This window comes from Somniosus microcephalus, chromosome 2 (genome assembly GCF_052327205.1).
Source record: "Somniosus microcephalus isolate GS21.2 chromosome 2, FLI_Smic_1.0, whole genome shotgun sequence".
NCBI lineage: Eukaryota > Metazoa > Chordata > Chondrichthyes > Squaliformes > Somniosidae > Somniosus > Somniosus microcephalus.
The window spans coordinates 166,677,757-166,700,991 of record NC_140988.1 but is presented as its reverse complement, the minus strand read 5'-3'; positions in this window follow the sequence as shown (position 1 = coordinate 166,700,991).

Genomic DNA, 23,235 nt, shown 5'->3' with positions numbered 1-23,235 from the left:
ATTCTTTTCCCGCAACCTCTGCTCATTGCTCTTGGCCTCAGTGACCTGGCACTGTAGATATTCCAGCCTGGCCTTATGCTCCCCCATTAACAGTACCCTTTCCTGGTTCAGGGCCTGCAATGCTACCAGTAACTTCTCCCCTGCTAGAGTCCTGTCTTGGACTTCCAGGGCTGACTCCCGTAGCTCGGCTGCCTGTACTTCAATGAGCCTGTCCAAAAGCAGGATGTGTTTCTTGAAGCACATCAGCCAGACTGCCTTTTCCACCAATTTCCTATGATCCTTCCCTTCTGTCCATTTAGCTGCAGCATCTACCGGATGCCCAGCCTTTAACAGATTAGTGATCCACTTCTTAGTGATATTCACTTTACTGAATACATAGTCAGAAATCCTCTCTTCCATTACAGTTTGCTCTCCCAAATCAGTGTCGCACCCCTGTTGCCAGAGTCCTGCCGTGGTCGCCATTTCTGTAGGGGGTGGCGTGTGCGCAGTCAGCTTTGCCCCTGACTGGGTTCTGAGCGGTTCAAATTGCTCCCACACCCCTGGGCTCTAGCCACCGGACTTAGGTACAGGCGGCGATACAGAATTGGAGTAGACAACTGGTTTGGTGCAAGAAAACCGTATTTTTATTAAAAGGCACAATAAAATTACAACACTGAAAATTACTGGAATAGTTACAGGCTTACAAGAGTACACTTAATTAGGAATGGGGAACACATGGCACATTGAGGGAAAAATCACAGTAATAATTCCCCTACCCTTGTCCCACCCTCAATATCTGACTAAATTGTGCTGTGAGGGGCCAGGGATTATGCTCACCAATAAGGGTTTCTGAACAGGTTGAATCCTGTCGATCAAGCCGGTTGCGGTTTTGGTGTTCGCTCTTTGTGTCCTTTGGGGCCTGCTGTCGTCACGTGGTCGCAGGGCGCAGTGGTGGAGTCGTCTGAGTAAAGTACCCTCTTTTCCTCCGTTAGAGATAGGGAGTAAAGTCTTTGTTGGGTACTTTACCTTGTAGAATGGAAAACTTCGGGTTTTGTTCTTCTGGTGGTGGCCTGGTCATCGAAGTTTTGTTGTGGTTGGGGTTCGGTTGGCGGTCTTCGGTGTTAGCTTGGTCATGGTGGCCTGGATCACTACCTGTGCAGTGGTAATGATCCGAAGGTATGTGTGGTAAACCACTGTTTGTATTCCACTGTGTACATGCCTGGACATGCCTCGGCTGACTCCTCCCACAAGTCCTAGTATAAAGGTGACTGCTCCCCAGCCCTTTGTATTTCTGGACCGGTCGACCACTCGAGGCAGACCTTCATTCTTTTGTTAATAAAAGCCTTTAGTTACTCTCTTAACTCTCAGTCTTTTATGAGTAATTGATAGCGCATCAGTATGGTTTACCCAGCCCTTTGTTACCGCGGTGCTTGTGGTCGTTCTGCTTCTTTGAGTTTTGAGTATCTCTGGGCCTGAGCGTGTGCCACCCAACGCTTCCTTGCATTTCGAGTGACTCTGGACCTGAGTGTGTGCCTGCTCGTCCCCCAACGCTTCTCCACACTGCCCTTATCTGCTTTTCGTCGGCCTTGCTGTTTGTCTCGCCTCGCTTGCCCGCTTGCTGCACACGTCTGCCTGCTTGCCTTGGTTACCGGTGGGCCTACAATTATACTACTTTGGAGGTTGTTATCTGCGCGCCAAATCAGGGTTAGTTCTTTGTCCGATTTTTGGCGGGCTCGTTAAAGTGATGATAGTCGTTCACCTTAATGGTTTTTTGGGTGGTTGCCCCGTTGCTAAATGACCTTTAATGTCCTGGTGTTTGTTATTCATAATGTTTAATCGGTGTCTTCCTGGCTTGGTAGCTACTTCGAACTGTAACCGATTATTTATGCAAAGGTTTGATGGGTTCAAGATTAAGTCTTTCCTGAGTTGATTAAGAATGCGTATTCTGCATTGTCTACTTGTCTGGCTTTCAGAAATAACAAGTCTTTCACAGGCCCAGGCATGTCAGGGTTTTCAAAAGCCCTTTTTAATTTGACCTGCCGTTTTCGCAGGGCCCTGCTTTCCAATCTTGCAGGCTTCTGCCATGAGGTCCAGAAGCCATTTTCTTTAGGGTTCCCTTATAACTTTGTCCTTCAGGGCCCCTTTGTTAATAACTTTGGGGAATGTGGGAATTTTGAGAACCGTACATAGTCCAATCATACCAACTAACAGCAAACAAGGGTAGGCACTTGGGTGGTTTAGCCAATGTTCATGTGAACTTTCTGGTAATGTAGGATTCACAAAATTCTGGGACCCCCTACTCAATGGCCATATGTCTGGAATTTAAAAGGGACTGTGTTGGACCTTTTGAAGGAGAAATGTGGACAGAAATATCTCACTATTAGGCACCTTTGGACTAAACTAGGGCCTTTTGGATTGAGTTTGGACATTTTAAATTGTATGCTGGGTCTGCACAGGAAAATGGAATCCTTATAGGGCTGCTAACCCAGCTGGGAGGCAGGCCCCAGGGAGACATTAGCAGTCTAACAAAAGCCCACTTACCAGGGACCCAGATACATACATATTTTAATAGTTCTTAAAACGGCTATACAGAAAAACCCTGGCATCAGCAAAACACACAATGGACAGTATCAAGACCTGATTACATTCTAACAGCACCATTCAACAACCCCATCAACACCTTTGGGAATCTTGTATCATGCTAATGCTCAATCAGCCCACCAAATTCTCACAAAGGGATCACATCAGAGTTGGTCAGCCTGCCAAAATCGCACAAAAGGGAGTCATCTAAAATCAATTGTGCACCCGAGTTTTGATGCAAAAGTTTAAGCAGCCTCTCTGGTATAACTGGGGGCTTGCTAGTAGCTAAAGACCTCAACAGACGGGCTGAAGAGAGTGAGTGCCGGCGGGCAGCAGCAGCAGCACACCGGAGCAGAAGAAACGTACCTGAGAACACGCTGGAAAAGCACTTGGGCTCTGGGCTCTTTGACTCTGGCTTTGAAACACCTAACTTGCCACACGAGGTTACAGCAACGCAACAAGAAAACCTAACAAGAAGCCTGGGAGTCACTGAAAGATCAACCATCATCCAGCGCTGACTCTAGGAAAAACTTGTTTACCATCAAAACGTCGACCAGTGCTAATACCGAAGACACCGCAACCAGCCAAGGAGTCCACAAGATTGAGGAGAGAGAAAGCAGTGTGCAACTGGTCTAAACTGTGGAGAAATCCTTTGGTGAGCATAGTCCCTGTAATTTCAGAGCCTAACTTAGTTAGTGTAGTGGTGGGAGGTGGTTTTATTTTTTTCTCTCTCACTGCATAACCTCTGTACCCGTTGTGTATACGTTTTCATTTAGTTAATTCGTGTGGTGTGCGATTTCTAAATAAACTATTTGTTCTTGCACCAAACAGTTGTCTGCCTACATCTATCACATCCCCTAAATAAATTCCAAGCCCCAGAACCAGGGAGTGGGACGATTCGAACCATCAAGGCCAATTTAAAAGGCCGACAAACCCACCACCCCCTACAGTAATGTGTTGTCAAACATTAAAATCTTTATTTTGAACACTGCATTCTTGGACAAATTTGTGTGCACCTTTGAAAGTGGCTTAGTGAGTTGCAGTGAATGGTGAGACATAATGTTCCCCCCCCCCCCACCCTAATGGTGATGAGTGTGAAAGGAATGGCTTGGACATTGTAGGGATGCTTTATGGTGCTGGTGTGGGGTGGTGCCAACCTAGTCCATCGTGTGGCAGCCAGGGTGTTCAGTGTTAAGTGAAGCTAATCAGCACATGGTGAGGCAATCGCTGGCATCCCGGGCAGCAATGTCCAGTGCAGCATCAGTTGATTGTGGAGAAGGTTGGTGTGGATGTTGATGCTGCTGGTGTGCCTGGTGATGCTGGTGTTTTGTGGCTGATCGTGTTGGGAATCTGAGGACCAAATTGAGATTTGTTCAAGGGCACCGATGCTGATGGAATAGATGACAGGTGAGGTTGAGATGACAGAAGTAATCTGTCAGTGTTGAGATAGGTTGTTCAAGGAGGTAACAGTGGATAGAGAGATTACTCCAAACGCTTAAAATGTGCATTAAGCTCAAAAGTGGGTTCCAAGTCATTAATGCTCCAGCTTCTGACGTTGGAAAGTGACCAGCTGTAAAATGGTAGCTTTTATATCACTTTTGCAGCTGTCATCTATGCAAAGAAATGGAGAGTTATTCAGAACCCGACATGCTTACCTGGCGTGATCCCCGAGCAATGGGAACCTCGTGGAAAACTTGGGAAAATGCTTTCTGCCTGTTAAAATGGTGATTAAATTGCTTTAAACACCCTCTTATCTAGAACAATTGCATGACCTGCCTCTTAATGCCAGGTTGCAAAGCGCAGGCAGAGCCGGCACTGGGGAAACTCACAAGGAGGCGGGTTTAGAGTGGGATACCGCCCCATTGTTAATCTTTTTGATTTTGAAAGCAGACCCGCCTCTGAACCCACCCTCTGAACACTGGCAAAATTCAGCCCCATGTGACTCACCTCCTCACTTCCCAAAGCCTTTTCACCATCTACAAGGCACAAGTCAGGAGTGTGATGGGTGAGCCTAGATGAGTGCAGCTCCAACTACACTCAAGAAGCTCTACATCATCCAGGGCACAGCAGCCCGCTTGATTGGAACACCATCCACCACCTTAAACATTCACTCCGTCCACCACCAGCGCACCGTGGCTGCAGTGTGTACCATCTACAAGATGTACTGCAGCAACTCGCTAAGGCTTCTTTGACAGCACCTCCTAAACCCACAGCCTCTTCCATCTAGAAGGACAAGGGCAGCAGCTGCACCTTCACCTTCAAGTTTCCTCCAAGTCATACACCATCCTGACTTGGAAATATATCGCCGTTCCTTCATAGTCGCTGGGTCAAAATCCTAGAACTCCCTCCCTAACAGCACTGTGGGAGTATCTTAAACATGCAGACTGCAGCAGTTCAAGAAGGTGGCTCACCACCACCTTCTCAAGGGTAATTGGGGATGGGCAATAATGATACCCACATCCCAGAAATAAATAATAAAAAACCATGCTGACTTAGGCAGATGTCACCATTCCTTCATTGTTTTGGGTCAAAATTCTGGAATTCCATAACTACCACCACCATGGGAGCACCATCCCCATAGACATTGCAGCAGTTCAGGAAGAAGGCCCACCACCATCTCAAGGCAACTAGCAATGGGCAATAAATGTGGTCTTGATAGTGTTGCCTACATTCCAAAATCATTTTTTAAAAGGATGTCCATTACATCTCTTATCACCACCTGCAGTAGAACATATACAGACATATGCCTAAGTGAAATGCTGCATAGAAGCCAAAATCATAGAATCATAGAATGATATAGCACAGAATGAGGTAATTTGGCCCATCATGCCTATACTGGCTCTTTGAAAGAGCTATCTAATTAGTTCCACTCCCCTGCTCTTTCCCCATGGCCCTGTAACTAATTTTCATTCAAGTATTTCTCCAATTCTCTTTTGAAAATTATTATTGAATCTGCTTCAACCACCCTTTTAGACAGTGCATTGCAGATCATAACAACTCGCTGCGTAAACATTTTTTTCCTCAAGTCGCTTTTGGTTCTTTTGGCAAATACCTTAAATCTGTTTCCTCTGGTTACCAACCCTCCTTATTTACTCTATCAAAACTGGTCTTGATTTTGAACACCCCTATTAAATCTCCCCCTAACCTCTGCTCTAAGCAGAACAACCCCAGCTTCTCTAGTCTCTCCACGTTACTGAAGTCCTTCATCCTTGGTACCATTCTAGCAAATCTCCTCTGCAAGTCTCTAAAGCCTTGACATCCTTCCTAGTGTGTGGTGCCCAGAATTGGCACAATACTCCAGCTGAGGTCTAACCAATGTTTTATTAAGGTTTGGCATAACTTGTCTTGACTTGTCTTGTCTCGGTTGAGTCGGCAGTCTAGCTGTACTCTGCCAACTTATTAAGTGGTGAGGTCACTGGCCGAGCGCAACAGTGAATTTACTAATTCAAATTCTTCAGTTTATGTTTAAATTTGTCTATTGAGCTTGCTGTTACTATTTCATTATCTAACTGGTTGCAGTCGGCAATTGTTCATGGGAAAAAGCTGAACCTGTGTACATCTTTCTTGACCAGTCATCTCGTTAGTTTCTGGCTATTCCCTCTTGTTGATCTGTTGTTCCATGCAGGTTGTAGCACACTCTCCATTCTAATTCCAGTTTGTCCACTGATAATTTGATACATCAAGTGGAGCCCTCCTCCTCCTCTCGGGCTTTCAGCATTGCAGTTACGCTACTGATCTGTTTGTAATCGTTCATACAGAATCGAGCAGCTTTCCTCTGGATAGCCTCAAGCTTCTGGATGTCTCCTTTGTGCTACAGGTCCCATGCCGGGCTAGTATACTCCAGAATTGGTGTAACTAGTGTTGTGTAGGCTTGCTCTTTCACTTTCCTTGGGGTTGACCAGAGGTTCAGTTTCAGGAAGCCCAGTACCTTACTGGCTTTGGACGTTACTCTTGTGAGTTGTGCATCCCATCTTAGTTTGTTGTCTATTTCCACCCCCAGGCATGTAAATGAGGATACTTCCTGTAGCGGATGGCCACAAAAGGTGTAATTCATATCAGGTGGTTGTGTCTTCTTGGAGATCTTCATGACTACACAGTTGGTTGGATTGAAGGACATTGACCATCTGCTTTGCCAGTCCTCGAGCCTTCTCGGGTCTTCTTGGAGTACTTCAAAGTCTTTATTTAATGTTCTTGAAAGTGAAAGAGAAAGCCTGCACAATTCCACTTAGATCAATTCTGGAGTATGCTGACCCTGCATGGGACCCGTAGCACAAGGGAGACATCCAGAATCTTGAGGCTATCCAGCCGAATCATCAGCAAACAGTCTAAGTGTGCTGCGTAGTTTGTCTGGCAGGTCGTTGATGTAGACAAGCAAGTCCAGTGGTCCCATTGCAGTTCCTTGGGGAACTTCTGAACAGAGTAGTGTTGACTCTGAATGGGAGCCTTTACACAGGACTGTTTGTGTTCTTGATGTAAGGAAGTGTCTTATCCATGTGAGAATGAAATCTCGAATCCCGTGTGCTTTTAGTTTGGTGAGAATTTTCCCTTGCAGCGCCTTGTCAAAGGCTTTTGCAAATTTGAGGAAGACTATGTGGACTGTATCCCCTTTCTCAATGCAGCCAATGAAGTCATTTATCATCAATACCAGTTGAGTCGTTGTGTAGCATTTGGCCTGAAAGCCATGTTGGTTGTCGACAAGTACCTCATCCTCCAGATGGGTCATGATGTGCGAATGAAGAATGTGCTCAAGAATCTTGCAGGGTACACTGGTTAGTGACACTCCTCTGTAATTACCCAGGTCAGTCTTCTCTCCCTTCTTGAAGATCGGGCAGATGTTGATCTCTCTCCACTGGGAAGGTACTTTTTTTTAAATTCATTCACGGGATGTGGACGTCGCCGGCAAGGCCAGCATTTATTGCCCATCCCTAATTGCCCTCAAGAAAGTAGTGGTGAGTCACCTTCTTGAATACAACTGAGTGGCTTGCTGAGAGTCAACCACATTGCTGTGGGTCTGGAGTCACATATAGGCCAGACCAGGTAAGGACGGCAGATTTCCTTCCCTAAAGGGCATTAGTGAATGAGATGGGTTTTTACGACAATCTGGTAGTTTCATGGTCACCATACATCATTACTGATATCAGCTTTTTAATTGAAGATTTATTTAATTGACTTTAAATTCCCCAGCTGCCATGGTGGGATTCTGAACTCATATATCTGGATCATTACTCCAGGCCTCTGGATTACTAGTCCAGTAACATAACCACTATGCTACCGTACCCTATTATACATATCCCTCATCAATTGATGACTGGTTGATGTTTGTCAGAATCGGTGCTACTTCCGGTGCTGTCATCTTGACGGGATGCCATCGGGGCCAGGTGCTTTGCTGGGGTTGATGATGTTTATTTGCTTCAGCACTCCAGCTTCACTGGCAACCAAGTCCTGTATACTCAGTTGATCATAGTCTGGCAATGTTGGAATTCTTGATGTATTTTCGCTGGTGAAATTGCTTGCGAACTTGTTGCTCAGAGCTTCTGCTTTTTTGCTGTCTAGACTTATGATCTTATTGTTGACTTTGGGGTCAGCGATGTCAGTATCTTCCCTCCTTAAATTCTTGATGAAGGACCAAAAGTCCTTAGGATCATAAATGATTATTGCTTGAAGCTTGGTACTGATGTATTCTGCTTTAGTCTTGTTCAGCTCCCTTCTTACTTCTTTATAGAATTCCTTGTATCCCCCCAATGAGCTGTGTTCCCTGATTTCTTGGCTCTGATATACATTCTTTGCTTCCTTTTGCACAGATTCCTTTGTGGTTGGCTAAATCCTGTCTGTTTGTTGTCAGTTTGGTTGGAACGTGATCATCCATGAGTTGCTTTATTTTATTTGCAAAGCTATCCCATTTCTCCTGAACAGAAGCCCCTTCTTCAGCGATGTGCCTGAAGGTGTGCTGGTATTATTGATGTTGGCCTTTATCTTGTCACAGTCAGCCTTGTGTCATAGGTAGACTTTGTTGGGTGGTTGTTTTTCCCTCCAGAGTGAGGTCTCAAGAGCTGTTAACACCACAGGATGGTCGCTGAGACTGTAACTTGTTTGACCATACTGGAGTTGTTTTTGAAGACTAAGTCTGCAATGATATCAGCAAATAGTGATGGTATTTGCCTGTTTGATTATGATGCCTTACCAGCATATTTGCCTGTTTGATTATTTATGCCTGACCAGCAGAGGGCATGTGAGAGAGACAGAGTTTCATTTTGGTTTCGTTTTAGATGGATCTCTAAGATGGTGTCTCCTGTAATGCTGTTAACTGAGTTGAACATACTTTAGATTAAAAGACATTCTCATTCAATCAATGTGTCGTCATTGAACCCACATACAAAGCAATACATGGTGTCAGAAGTGATTGAAAGAGATGAAGAGGAAAAATCTGAAGTTAAATCAGCTCTCCACATATTAGCAAGCCAAAAGAGAACATCGTTACTTACCATTGGAGAATAGCTAACGAAGTGAAAAAATGGTAGGTTTACACCCACCAGCGAAGCTTCAGTTGACAGGTAATGTGGCTGAAAATTGGAGGAGGTTTAAACAATGTTTGGAGTTGTATTTAGCGGCAATCGGAGCTGACGAGAAAAGTGATAAAATGAAAGCGTCAGTGTTCTTACATGTCGTGGGTGATGAAGCGCTGGAGGTGTATAATAACTTCACATTCGCTGCTGATGGAGACAAAATGAAGTTGGATAAAATAATGGAACAGTTTGAGGCCTACTGCATGCCTAAACGTAACGTGACGTTTGAGAGGCACAGATTTTTCACATGTGTACAGAAAACGGGAGAGACTATTGATCAGTATGTGACTGAACTGAGAAACCGAAGCAAAACATGTGAATTTGGGGGACTGACAGACTCGCTGATAAAAGACAGACTGGTGTGTGGTATTCCAGATAATGGTCTAAGGGAAAGACTGCTAAGAGAGCAAGATCTAGACCTGGGAAAAGCCATAGCACTGTGTAGGGCTACAGAGACTGTGAAGTCACAGGCAAAGGAGCTGTTCAGTAACAGTAGCTGCAACGTGGATGCAGTGAGTAAGAACGGACACAAACCGTTTAACAAAAAGAGCGCCAATGTGAAAAAAGAGGCGTGGCCAGCGAACAAAAATGATAGGGGCAATCGAAAGTCATGTAGTCGATGCAGTACACAGCATCCACCAAAAAAGTGTCCAGCATATGGTAAAAAATGCAATAGTTGCAACAAAAACAACCATTATGCCCGTTGCTGTAAGAACCAAGCACAACAAAGCAAGGTCCATACAGTAGATGAAAGCGAGATAGAGGAGTTCAATGTGGATGTTGTGTCTGAAAACAAAAAAGAAAAAAGAGACTGGATGTTGACACTAAAAATGAATGACATACACATTCCATTTAAATTGGATACTGGAGCACAAGTTAATGTGATATCAGAGACTGATTTTAAGAAAATTAGACACAGACCAAAGATACATGGAATAAAAGTGAAAGTGACAGGATACTCAGGTACTGATATACCAGTGAAAGGAAGATGCATTGTCAAAGTGACACACAAGGACAGAGAGCACACGATAGCATTAGTCGTGGTGCCAAAGGATGTGCAAGCCATACTAGGTTTAATAGCCTGTGTGAGACTGAACCTGGTAAAGAGAGTCCTCGTTGTGGAAAGCGAAGGAGAGACAGTCTATGATGAACTCATGAAAGAGTACAATGACCTATTTCAGGGTCTAGGCTGCCTTCCAGGAGAACACATGATCAGAGTAGATAAAAGTATGCCAACGGTCATACATCCATGCAGAAAAGTTCCGTTTGCTCTTCAAAAGCAACTGAAGGCAGAGTTGGACAGGATGGAAAGCCTGAACGTGATTCAGAAGATAGATGAGCCAACTGAGTGGGTGAGTTCCCTCGTCATTGTGGACAAAAAGAATGGAAAGCTCAGAATTTGCCTGGATCCAAGAGATCTAAACAGAGCAATAAAGAGAGAGCACTTCAAGCTTCCTACACGTGAGGAAATCATGTCACAGTTTGCAAATGCAAAGTATTTCAGCAAGTTAGATGCATCATCAGGATTTTGGCAGATGAAACTGGAGGAGGCAAGTTCAAGACTGTGCACGTTCAACAGTCCATTTGGCAGATACAGATTCCTAAGGTTACCATTTGGCATTGCCTCAGCTCCTGAAGTGTATCACAAAACTATCCATATGATCTATGAGCACCTGGAGGGAGTTGATACATCGATGGATGACATCATAGTATGGGAAACCACGAGAACTGAGCATGATGAGAGACTGAAAAAAAGTGCTGGAAGCAACAAGGAAAACAAACCTGAAGCTGAATAGAGAGAAATGCCAGTTTGGGGTGACAGAACTGACATTCGTGGGAGATATCCTTAGCGGTGAGGGCATCAGACCAGATCCCAGAAAGGTGTCCGCCATTGAGAATATGCCAAAGCCACAATGCAAAAAGGACGTGCAGAGGTTTAATGGAATGATCAACTACATGGGTAAATTCATATCCAACCTCTCAGAAAAGATGGCGCCACTGAGAAGACTAACTGAAAAGAACATAGAATGAGAATGGAATTATGAGCATGAGAAGTCATGGAGCAATCTAAAGAAACTGCTCACAGAGGAACCAGTTCTGAGGTTTTATGACCCAGCGAGACCCATCAAGATATCATCAGATGCATCACAGAGTGGGCTCGGTGCCGTTCTTCTGCAAAAATATGACTACTGGCAACCTATTGCATATGCATCACGCTCAATGGCAGACGCGGAGATGCGATATGCTCAAATAGAAAAGGAGCTGCTCAGCATCACATACGCCTGTGAAAGATTTCACCAGTTTGTGGCAGGACAAGCAATCAGTGTAGAGACTGACCATAAGCCCTTGATTGCATTGTTCCAAAAGCCACTAAATAGCTGTCCGCTTAGAATACAAAGAATGATGATCAGGCTGCAACGCTATACACTGAATGTTGCGTACACACCGGGTAAGCTGATGTATACAGCAGACACGTTGTCCAGAGCTGTTGACCCAAGTGAGCCCGCGAACACCAAAATGGATGAAAAAGTGAACGCCTACGTGGACATGATCACAAGTGCACTGCCCATAGCAGATGCAAAAATGGAGCTCATAAAGACTGAGACAAACAAAGATGAAACAATGAGACGACTGAGGAAAAGCATCTTGGATGGATGGCCCAACATGAAGCAAGACTGCTCACCTGACATGGCAGAGTACTGGAACTGCAGGGCGGAACTATCACTGGTCGAAGACATCATCTACAAAGGAAGTAAAATAGTGCTCCCAAAGAGTCTGAGAAAAGAGATGCTAAAAAGGATCCATGGAGGACATCTGGGAATCGAAAAGTGTAAGAAAAGAGCAAGAGAGGTGATGTACTGGCCACGAATCAACCAAGATGTGACAAATGAGGTGTCAAACTGCACAATATGCCTGAAATATCGAGCAAGCAATCTGGTAGAACCACTAAAGCCACACCCAGCGCCAGACAGACCTTACCAGAAGGTAGGCGCTGACCTATTCGTATGTCAAGGGAAGGACTATCTAGTAGTCACAGACTATTACTCCCTGTATCCAGAGGTGTGTAGACTGTACACCACCACTGCAGATGCTGTGATAACATGTATGAAAGCCATATTCTCCAGACATGGCGTGGCAAGCGAGGTCTTCACAGACAACGGACCCCAGTTTTACAATGCAAGTTTCCGACACTTTGCCAAAGAGTGGGACTTTGTCCACACAACGTCAAGTCCTCACTTTCCACAGTCCAATGGACTGATGGAAAAATCAGTCCAGACAGTGAAAAGACTGATGTACAAGGCAAAAGACAGTGGAACTGACTTCTACCAGAGCATGCTTGTATACCGCACAACGCTGCTCGAGTGTGGTATGTCACCAGCCCAACTCCTTATGGGACGTCTGCTAAGGTCAAACCTACCCATCCCGGAGAACCTCCTGAAAACAAAAGAGGGGGAGAAAGTGAGGAAGTTCAAAGAACAACAGAAAGAAAAGCAAAAGTACTACTATGACAGAGGAACACAAAACCTACCTGAACTCCACACTGGTGACCAAGTAAGGTTCAAAGACAAAAGAAACATATGGACTCAGAGAAGGGAACTGTCCTGAGTGAAGTTCAACCAAGATCATACACCATTCAAACAAATGAGGGTGCTGTTCTGAGAAGAAATCGTCGAGATCTTCTCATGGGACCAGCCACAGCAGGTCAAAAGACTGATACTGTTGAACAACCTGATCACACAGCAGGTCAAAAGATTGATACTGTTGAACAGCCTGATCACACAGCTGAGAAATCATCATCTGAGGCAACAACTCAGATTCAAGGACAATCAATCAGAAAATCCTCAAGACGCGTGAAGCCTCCTGAGAGACTCATTGAGCAAGTTTAAGGACTATTGTTATAGAAGGAAGTAATGTTATCTTATTCTTTCTTCAAGTTCTAGGTATTTACATATTTCATGTGAACACACAAAACAAGGTTAAAAAACCTTGATCATGATAATGATAATGTAAGTTCATTAAGTGTTACAGTTAAAATGCAGAGTAATACAAAGAAAACATGTGGTTAGATAAAAGTAAAATACTTTTGTTTTAAGAAAGGGAGATGTAATGATATCAACAAATAGTGATGGTATTTGCCTGTTTGATTATGATGCCTTACCAGCATATTTGCCTGTTTGATTATTTATGCCTGACCAACAGAGAGCATGTGAGAGAGACAGAGTTTCATTTTGGTTTCGTTTTAGATGGATCTCTAAGATGGTGTCTCCTGTAATGCTGTTAACTGAGTTGAACATACTTTAGATTAAAAGACATTCTCATTCAATCAATGTGTCGTCATTGAACCCACATACAAAGCAATACATGGTGTCAGAAGTGATTGAAAGAGATGAAGAGGAAAAATCTGAAGTTAAATCAGCTCTCCACATATTAGCAAGCCAAAAGAGAACATCGTTACTTACCATTGGAGAATAGCTAACGAAGTGAAAATATGGTAGGATTACACCCACCAGCGAAGCTTCAGTTGACAGGTAATGTGGCTGAAAATTGGAGGAGGTTTAAACAACGTTTGGAGTTGTATTTAGCGGCAATCGGAGCTGACGAGAAAAGTGATAAAATGAAAGCGTCAGTGTTCTTACATGTCGTGGGTGATGAAGCGCTGGAGGTGTATAATAACTTCACATTCGCTGCTGATGGAGACAAAATGAAGTTGGATAAAATAATGGAACAGTTTGAGGCCTACTGCATGCCTAAACGTAACGTGATGTTTGAGAGGCACAGATTTTTCACATGTGTACAGAAAACGGGAGAGACTATTGATCAGTATGTGACTGAACTGAGAAACCGAAGCAAAACATGTGAATTTGGGGGACTGACAGACTCGCTGATAAAAGACAGACTGGTGTGTGGTATTCCAGATAATGGTCTAAGGGAAAGACTGCTAAGAGAGCAAGATCTAGACCTGGGAAAAGCCATAGCACTGTGTAGGGCTACAGAGACTGTGAAGTCACAGGCAAAGGAGCTGTTCAGTAACAGTAGCTGCAACGTGGATGCAGTGAGTAAGAACGGACACAAACCGTTTAACAAAAAGAGCGCCAATGTGAAAAAAGAGGCGTGGCCAGCGAACAAAAATGATAGGGGCAATCGAAAGTCATGTAGTCGATGCAGTACACAGCATCCACCAAAAAAGTGTCCAGCATATGGTAAAAAATGCAATAGTTGCAACAAAAACAACCATTATGCCCGTTGCTGTAAGAACCAAGCACAACAAAGCAAGGTCCATACAGTAGATGAAAGCGAGATAGAGGAGTTCAATGTGGATGTTGTGTCTGAAAGCAAAAAAGAAAAAAGAGACTGGATGTTGACACTAAAAATGAATGACATACACATTCCATTTAAATTGGATACTGGAGCACAAGTTAATGTGATATCAGAGACTGATTTTAAGAAAATTAGACCCAGACCAAAGATACATGGAATAAAAGTGAAAGTGACAGGATACTCAGGTACTGATATACCAGTGAAAGGAAGATGCATTGTCAAAGTGACACACAAGGACAGAGAGCACACGATAGCATTAGTCGTGGTGCCAAAGGATGTGCAAGCCATACTAGGTTTAATAGCCTGTGAGAGACTGAACCTGGTAAAGAGAGTCCTCGTTGTGGAAAGCGAAGGAGAGACAGTCTATGATGAACTCATGAAAGAGTACAATGACCTATTTCAGGGTCTAGGCTGCCTTCCAGGAGAACACACGATCAGAGTAGATAAAAGTATGCCAACGGTCATACATCCATGCAGAAAAGTTCCGTTTGCTCTTCAAAAGCAACTGAAGGCAGAGTTGGACAGGATGGAAAGCCTGAACGTGATTCAGAAGATAGATGAGTCAACTGAGTGGGTGAGCTCCCTCGTCATTGTGGACAAAAAGAATGGAAAGCTCAGAATTTGCCTGGATCCAAGAGATCTAAACAGAGCAATAAAGAGAGAGCACTTCAAGCTTCCTACACGTGAGGAAATCATGTCACAGTTTGCAAATGCAAAGTATTTCAGCAAGTTAGATGCATCATCAGGATTTTGGCAGATGAAACTGGAGGAGGCAAGTTCAAGACTGTGCACGTTCAACAGTCCATTTGGCAGATACAGATTCCTAAGGTTACCATTTGGCATTGCCTCAGCTCCTGAAGTGTATCACAAAACTATCCATATGATCTATGAGCACCTGGAGGGAGTTGGTACATTAATGGATGACATCATAGTATGGGGAACCACGAGAACTGAGCATGACGAGAGACTGAAAAAAAGTGCTGGAAGCAACAAGGAAAACAAACCTGAAGCTGAATAGAGAGAAATGCCAGTTTGGGGTGACAGAACTGACATTCGTGGGAGATATCCTTAGCGGTGAGGGCATCAGACCAGATCCCAGAAAGGTGTCCGCCATTGAGAATATGCCAAAGCCACAATGCAAAAAGGACGTGCAGAGGTTTAATGGAATGATCAACTACATGGGTAAATTCATATCCAACCTCTCAGAAAAGATGGCGCCACTGAGAAGACTAACTGAAAAGAACATAGAATGGGAATGGAATTATGAGCATGAGAAGTCATGGAGCAATCTAAAGAAACTGCTCACAGAGGAACCAGTTCTGAGGTTTTATGACCCAGCGAGACCCATCAAGATATCATCAGATGCATCACAGAGTGGGCTCGGTGCCGTTCTTCTGCAAAAATATGACTACTGGCAACCTATTGCATATGCATCACGCTCAATGGCAGACGCGGAGATGCGATATGCTCAAATAGAAAAGGAGCTGCTCAGCATCACATACGCCTGTGAAAGATTTCACCAGTTTGTGGCAGGACAAGCAATCAGTGTAGAGACTGACCATAAGCCCTTGATTGCATTGTTCCAAAAGCCACTAAATAGCTGTCCGCTTAGAATACAAAGAATGATGATCAGGCTGCAACGCTATACACTGAATGTTGCGTACACACCGGGTAAGCTGATGTATACAGCAGACACGTTGTCCAGAGCTGTTGACCCAAGTGAGCCCGCGAACACCAAAATGGATGAAAAAGTGAACGCCTACGTGGACATGATCACAAGTGCACTGCCCATAGCAGATGCAAAAATGGAGCTCATAAAGACTGAGACAAACAAAGATGAAACAATGAGACGACTGAGGAAAAGCATCTTGGATGGATGGCCCAACATGAAGCAAGACTGCTCACCTGACATGGCAGAGTACTGGAACTGCAGGGCGGAACTATCACTGGTCGAAGACATCATCTACAAAGGAAGTAAAATAGTGCTCCCAAAGAGTCTGAGAAAAGAGATGCTAAAAAGGATCCATGGAGGACATCTGGGAATCGAAAAGTGTAAGAAAAGAGCAAGAGAGGTGATGTACTGGCCACGAATCAACCAAGATGTGACAAATGAGGTGTCAAACTGCACAATATGCCTGAAATATCGAGCAAGCAATCTGGTAGAACCACTAAAGCCACACCCAGCGCCAGACAGACCTTACCAGAAGGTAGGCGCTGACCTATTCGTATGTCAAGGGAAGGACTATCTAGTAGTCACAGGCTATTACTCCCTGTATCCAGAGGTGTGTAGACTGTACACCACCACTGCAGATGCTGTGATAACATGTATGAAAGCCATATTCTCCAGACATGGCGTGGCAAGCGAGGTCTTCACAGACAACGGACCCCAGTTTTACAATGCAAGTTTCCGACACTTTGCCAAAGAGTGGGACTTTGTCCACACAACGTCAAGTCCTCACTTTCCACAGTCCAATGGACTGATGGAAAAATCAGTCCAGACAGTGAAAAGACTGATGTACAAGGCAAAAGACAGTGGAACTGACTTCTACCAGAGCATGCTTGTATACCGCACAACGCTGCTCGAGTGTGGTATGTCACCAGCCCAACTCCTTATGGGACGTCTGCTAAGGTCAAACCTACCCATCCCGGAGAACCTCCTGAAAACAAAAGAGGGGGAGAAAGTGAGGAAGTTCAAAGAACAACAGAAAGAAAAGCAAAAGTACTACTATGACAGAGGAACACAAAACCTACCTGAACTCCACACTGGTGACCAAGTAAGGTTCAAAGACAAAAGAAACATATGGACTCAGAGAAGGGAACTGTCCTGAGTGAAGTTCAACCAAGATCATACACCATTCAAACAAATGAGGGTGCTGTTCTGAGAAGAAATCGTCGAGATCTTCTCATGGGACCAGCCACAGCAGGTCAAAAGACTGATACTGTTGAACAACCTGATCACACAGCAGGTCAAAAGATTGATACTGTTGAACAGCCTGATCACACAGCTGAGAAATCATCATCTGAGGCAACAACTCAGATTCAAGGACAATCAATCAGAAAATCCTCAAGACGCGTGAAGCCTCCTGAGAGACTCATTGAGCAAGTTTAAGGACTATTGTTATAGAAGGAAGTAATGTTATCTTATTCTTTCTTCAAGTTCTAGGTATTTACATATTTCATGTGAACACACAAAACAAGGTTAAAAAACCTTGATCATGATAATGATAATGTAAGTTCATTAAGTGTTACAGTTAAAATGCAGAGTAATACAAAGAAAACATGTGGTTAGATAAAAGTAAAATACTTTTGTTTTAAGAAAGGGAGATGTAATGATATCAACAAATAGTGATGGTATTTGCCTGTTTGATTATGATGCCTTACCAGCATATTTGCCTGTTTGATTATTTATGCCTGACCAGCAGAGGGCATGTGAGAGAGACAGAGTTTCATTTTGGTTTCGTTTTAGATGGATCTCTAAGATGGTGTCTCCTGTAATGCTGTTAACTGAGTTGAACATACTTTAGATTAAAAGACATTCTCATTCAATCAATGTGTCGTCATTGAACCCACATACAAAGCAATACATGGTGTCAGAAGTGATTGAAAGAGATGAAGAGGAAAAATCTGAAGTTAAATCAGCTCTCCACATATTAGCAAGCCAAAAGAGAACATCGTTACTTACCATTGGAGAATAGCTAACGAAGTGAAAAAATGGTAGGATTACACCCACCAGTGAAGCTTCAGTTGACAGGTAATGTGGCTGAAAATTGGAGGAGGTTTAAACAACGTTTGGAGTTGTATTTAGCGGCAATCGGAGCTGACGAGAAAAGTGATAAAATGAAAGCGTCAGTGTTCTTACATGTCGTGGGTGATGAAGCGCTGGAGGTGTATAATAACTTCACATTCGCTGCTGATGGAGACAAAATGAAGTTGGATAAAATAATGGAACAGTTTGAGGCCTACTGCATGCCTAAACGTAACGTGACGTTTGAGAGGCACAGATTTTTCACATGTGTACAGAAAACGGGAGAGACTATTGATCAGTATGTGACTGAACTGAGAAACCGAAGCAAAACATGTGAATTTGGGGGACTGACAGACTCGCTGATAAAAGACAGACTGGTGTGTGGTATTCCAGATAATGGTCTAAGGGAAAGACTGCTAAGAGAGCAAGATCTAGACCTGGGAAAAGCCATAGCACTGTGTAGGGCTACAGAGACTGTGAAGTCACAGGCAAAGGAGCTGTTCAGTAACAGTAGCTGCAACGTGGATGCAGTGAGTAAGAACGGACACAAACCGTTTAACAAAAAGAGCGCCAATGTGAAAAAAGAGGCGTGGCCAGCGAACAAAAATGATAGGGGCAATCGAAAGTCATGTAGTCGATGCAGTACACAGCATCCACCAAAAAAGTGTCCAGCATATGGTAAAAAATGCAATAGTTGCAACAAAAACAATCATTATGCCCGTTGCTGTAAGAACCAAGCACAACAAAGCAAGGTCCATACAGTAGATGAAAGCGAGATAGAGGAGTTCAATGTGGATGTTGTGTCTGAAAACAAAAAAGAAAAAAGAGACTGGATGTTGACACTAAAAATGAATGACATACACATTCCATTTAAATTGGATACTGGAGCACAAGTTAATGTGATATCAGAGACTGATTTTAAGAAAATTAGACACAGACCAAAGATACATGGAATAAAAGTGAAAGTGACAGGATACTCAGGTACTGATATACCAGTGAAAGGAAGATGCATTGTCAAAGTGACACACAAGGACAGAGAGCACACGATAGCATTAGTCGTGGTGCCAAAGGATGTGCAAGCCATACTAGGTTTAATAGCCTGTGAGAGACTGAACCTGGTAAAGAGAGTCCTCGTTGTGGAAAGCGAAGGAGAGACAGTCTATGATGAACTCATGAAAGAGTACAATGACCTATTTCAGGGTCTAGGCTGCCTTCCAGGAGAACACACGATCAGAGTAGATAAAAGTATGCCAACGGTCATACATCCATGCAGAAAAGTTCCGTTTGCTCTTCAAAAGCAACTGAAGGCAGAGTTGGACAGGATGGAAAGCCTGAACGTGATTCAGAAGATAGATGAGCCAACTGAGTGGGTGAGTTCCCTCGTCATTGTGGACAAAAAGAATGGAAAGCTCAGAATTTGCCTGGATCCAAGAGATCTAAACAGAGCAATAAAGAGAGAGCACTTCAAGCTTCCTACACGTGAGGAAATCATGTCACAGTTTGCAAATGCAAAGTATTTCAGCAAGTTAGATGCATCATCAGGATTTTGGCAGATGAAACTGGAGGAGGCAAGTTCAAGACTGTGCACGTTCAACAGTCCATTTGGCAGATACAGATTCCTAAGGTTACCATTTGGCATTGCCTCAGCTCCTGAAGTGTATCACAAAACTATCCATATGATCTATGAGCACCTGGAGGGAGTTGATACATCAATGGATGACATCATAGTATGGGGAACCACGAGAACTGAGCATGACGAGAGACTGAAAAAAAGTGCTGGAAGCAACAAGGAAAACAAACCTGAAGCTGAATAGAGAGAAATGCCAGTTTGGGGTGACAGAACTGACATTCGTGGGAGATATCCTTAGCGGTGAGGGCATCAGACCAGATCCCAGAAAGGTGCCCGCCATTGAGAATATGCCAAAGCCACAATGCAAAAAGGACGTGCAGAGGTTTAATGGAATGATCAACTGCATGGGTAAATTCATATCCAACCTCTCAGAAAAGATGGCGCCACTGAGAAGACTAACTGAAAAGAACATAGAATGGGAATGGAATTATGAGCATGAGAAGTCATGGAGCAATCTAAAGAAACTGCTCACAGAGGAACCAGTTCTGAGGTTTTATGACCCAGCGAGACCCATCAAGATATCATCAGATGCATCACAGAGTGGGCTCGGTGCCGTTCTTCTGCAAAAATATGACTACTGGCAACCTATTGCATATGCATCACGCTCAATGGCAGACGCGGAGATGCGATATGCTCAAATAGAAAAGGAGCTGCTCAGCATCACATACGCCTGTGAAAGATTTCACCAGTTTGTGGCAGGACAAGCAATCAGTGTAGAGACTGACCATAAGCCCTTGATTGCATTGTTCCAAAAGCCACTAAATAGCTGTCCGCTTAGAATACAAAGAATGATGATCAGGCTGCAACGCTATACACTGAATGTTGCGTACACACCGGGTAAGCTGATGTATACAGCAGACATGTTGTCCAGAGCTGTTGACCCAAGTGAGCCCGCGAACACCAAAATGGATGAAAAAGTGAACGCCTACGTGGACATGATCACAAGTGCACTGCCCATAGCAGATGCAAAAATGGAGCTCATAAAGACTGAGACAAACAAAGATGAAACAATGAGACGACTGAGGAAAAGCATCTTGGATGGATGGCCCAACATGAAGCAAGACTGCTCACCTGACATGGCAGAGTACTGGAACTGCAGGGCGGAACTATCACTGGTCGAAGACATCATCTACAAAGGAAGTAAAATAGTGCTCCCAAAGAGTCTGAGAAAAGAGATGCTAAAAAGGATCCATGGAGGACATCTGGGAATCGAAAAGTGTAAGAAAAGAGCAAGAGAGGTGATGTACTGGCCACGAATCAACCAAGATGTGACAAATGAGGTGTCAAACTGCACAATATGCCTGAAATATCGAGCAAGCAATCTGGTAGAACCACTAAAGCCACACCCAGCGCCAGACAGACCTTACCAGAAGGTAGGCGCTGACCTATTCATATGTCAAGGGAAGGACTATCTAGTAGTCACAGGCTATTACTCCCTGTATCCAGAGGTGTGTAGACTGTACACCACCACTGCAGATGCTGTGATAACATGTATGAAAGCCATATTCTCCAGACATGGCGTGGCAAGCGAGGTCTTCACAGACAACGGACCCCAGTTTTACAATGCAAGTTTCCGACACTTTGCCAAAGAGTGGGACTTTGTCCACACAACGTCAAGTCCTCACTTTCCACAGTCCAATGGACTGATGGAAAAATCAGTCCAGACAGTGAAAAGACTGATGTACAAGGCAAAAGACAGTGGAACTGACTTCTACCAGAGCATGCTTGTATACCGCACAACGCTGCTCGAGTGTGGTATGTCACCAGCCCAACTCCTTATGGGACGTCTGCTAAGGTCAAACCTACCCATCCCGGAGAACCTCCTGAAAACAAAAGAGGGGGAGAAAGTGAGGAAGTTCAAAGAACAACAGAAAGAAAAGCAAAAGTACTACTATGACAGAGGAACACAAAACCTACCTGAACTCCACACTGGTGACCAAGTAAGGTTCAAAGACAAAAGAAACATATGGACTCAGAGAAGGGAACTGTCCTGAGTGAAGTTCAACCAAGATCATACACCATTCAAACAAATGAGGGTGCTGTTCTGAGAAGAAATCGTCGAGATCTTCTCATGGGACCAGCCACGGCAGGTCAAAAGACTGATACTGTTGAACAACCTGATCACACAGCAGGTCAAAAGATTGATACTGTTGAACAGCCTGATCACACAGCTGAGAAATCATCATCTGAGGCAACAACTCAGATTCAAGGACAATCAATCAGAAAATCCTCAAGACGCGTGAAGCCTCCTGAGAGACTCATTGAGCAAGTTTAAGGACTATTGTTATAGAAGGAAGTAATGTTATCTTATTCTTTCTTCAAGTTCTAGGTATTTACATATTTCATGTGAACACACAAAACAAGGTTAAAAAACCTTGATCATGATAATGATAATGTAAGTTCATTAAGTGTTACAGTTAAAATGCAGAGTAATACAAAGAAAACATGTGGTTAGATAAAAGTAAAATACTTTTGTTTTAAGAAAGGGAGATGTAATGATATCAACAAATAGTGATGGTATTTGCCTGTTTGATTATGATGCCTTACCAGCATATTTGCCTGTTTGATTATTTATGCCTGACCAGCAGAGGGCATGTGAGAGAGACAGAGTTTCATTTTGGTTTCGTTTTAGATGGATCTCTAAGATGGTGTCTCCTGTAATGCTGTTAACTGAGTTGAACATACTTTAGATTAAAAGACATTCTCATTCAATCAATGTGTCGTCATTGAACCCACATACAAAGCAATACATGATGTCAGAAGTGATTGAAAGAGATGAAGAGGAAAAATCTGAAGTTAAATCAGCTCTCCACATATTAGCAAGCCAAAAGAGAACATCGTTACTTACCATTGGAGAATAGCTAACGAAGTGAAAAAATGGTAGGATTACACCCACCAGTGAAGCTTCAGTTGACAGGTAATGTGGCTGAAAATTGGAGGAGGTTTAAACAACGTTTGGAGTTGTATTTAGCGGCAATCGGAGCTGACGAGAAAAGTGATAAAATGAAAGCGTCAGTGTTCTTACATGTCGTGGGTGATGAAGCGCTGGAGGTGTATAATAACTTCACATTCGCTGCTGATGGAGACAAAATGAAGTTGGATAAAATAATGGAACAGTTTGAGGCCTACTGCATGCCTAAACGTAACGTGACGTTTGAGAGGCACAGATTTTTCACGTGTACAGAAAACGGGAGAGACTATTGATCAGTATGTGACTGAACTGAGAAACCGAAGCAAAACATGTGAATTTGGGGGACTGACAGACTCGCTGATAAAAGACAGACTGGTGTGTGGTATTCCAGATAATGGTCTAAGGGAAAGACTGCTAAGAGAGCAGGATCTAGACCTGGGAAAAGCCATAGCACTGTGTAGGGCTACAGAGACTGTGAAGTCACAGGCAAAGGAGCTGTTCAGTAACA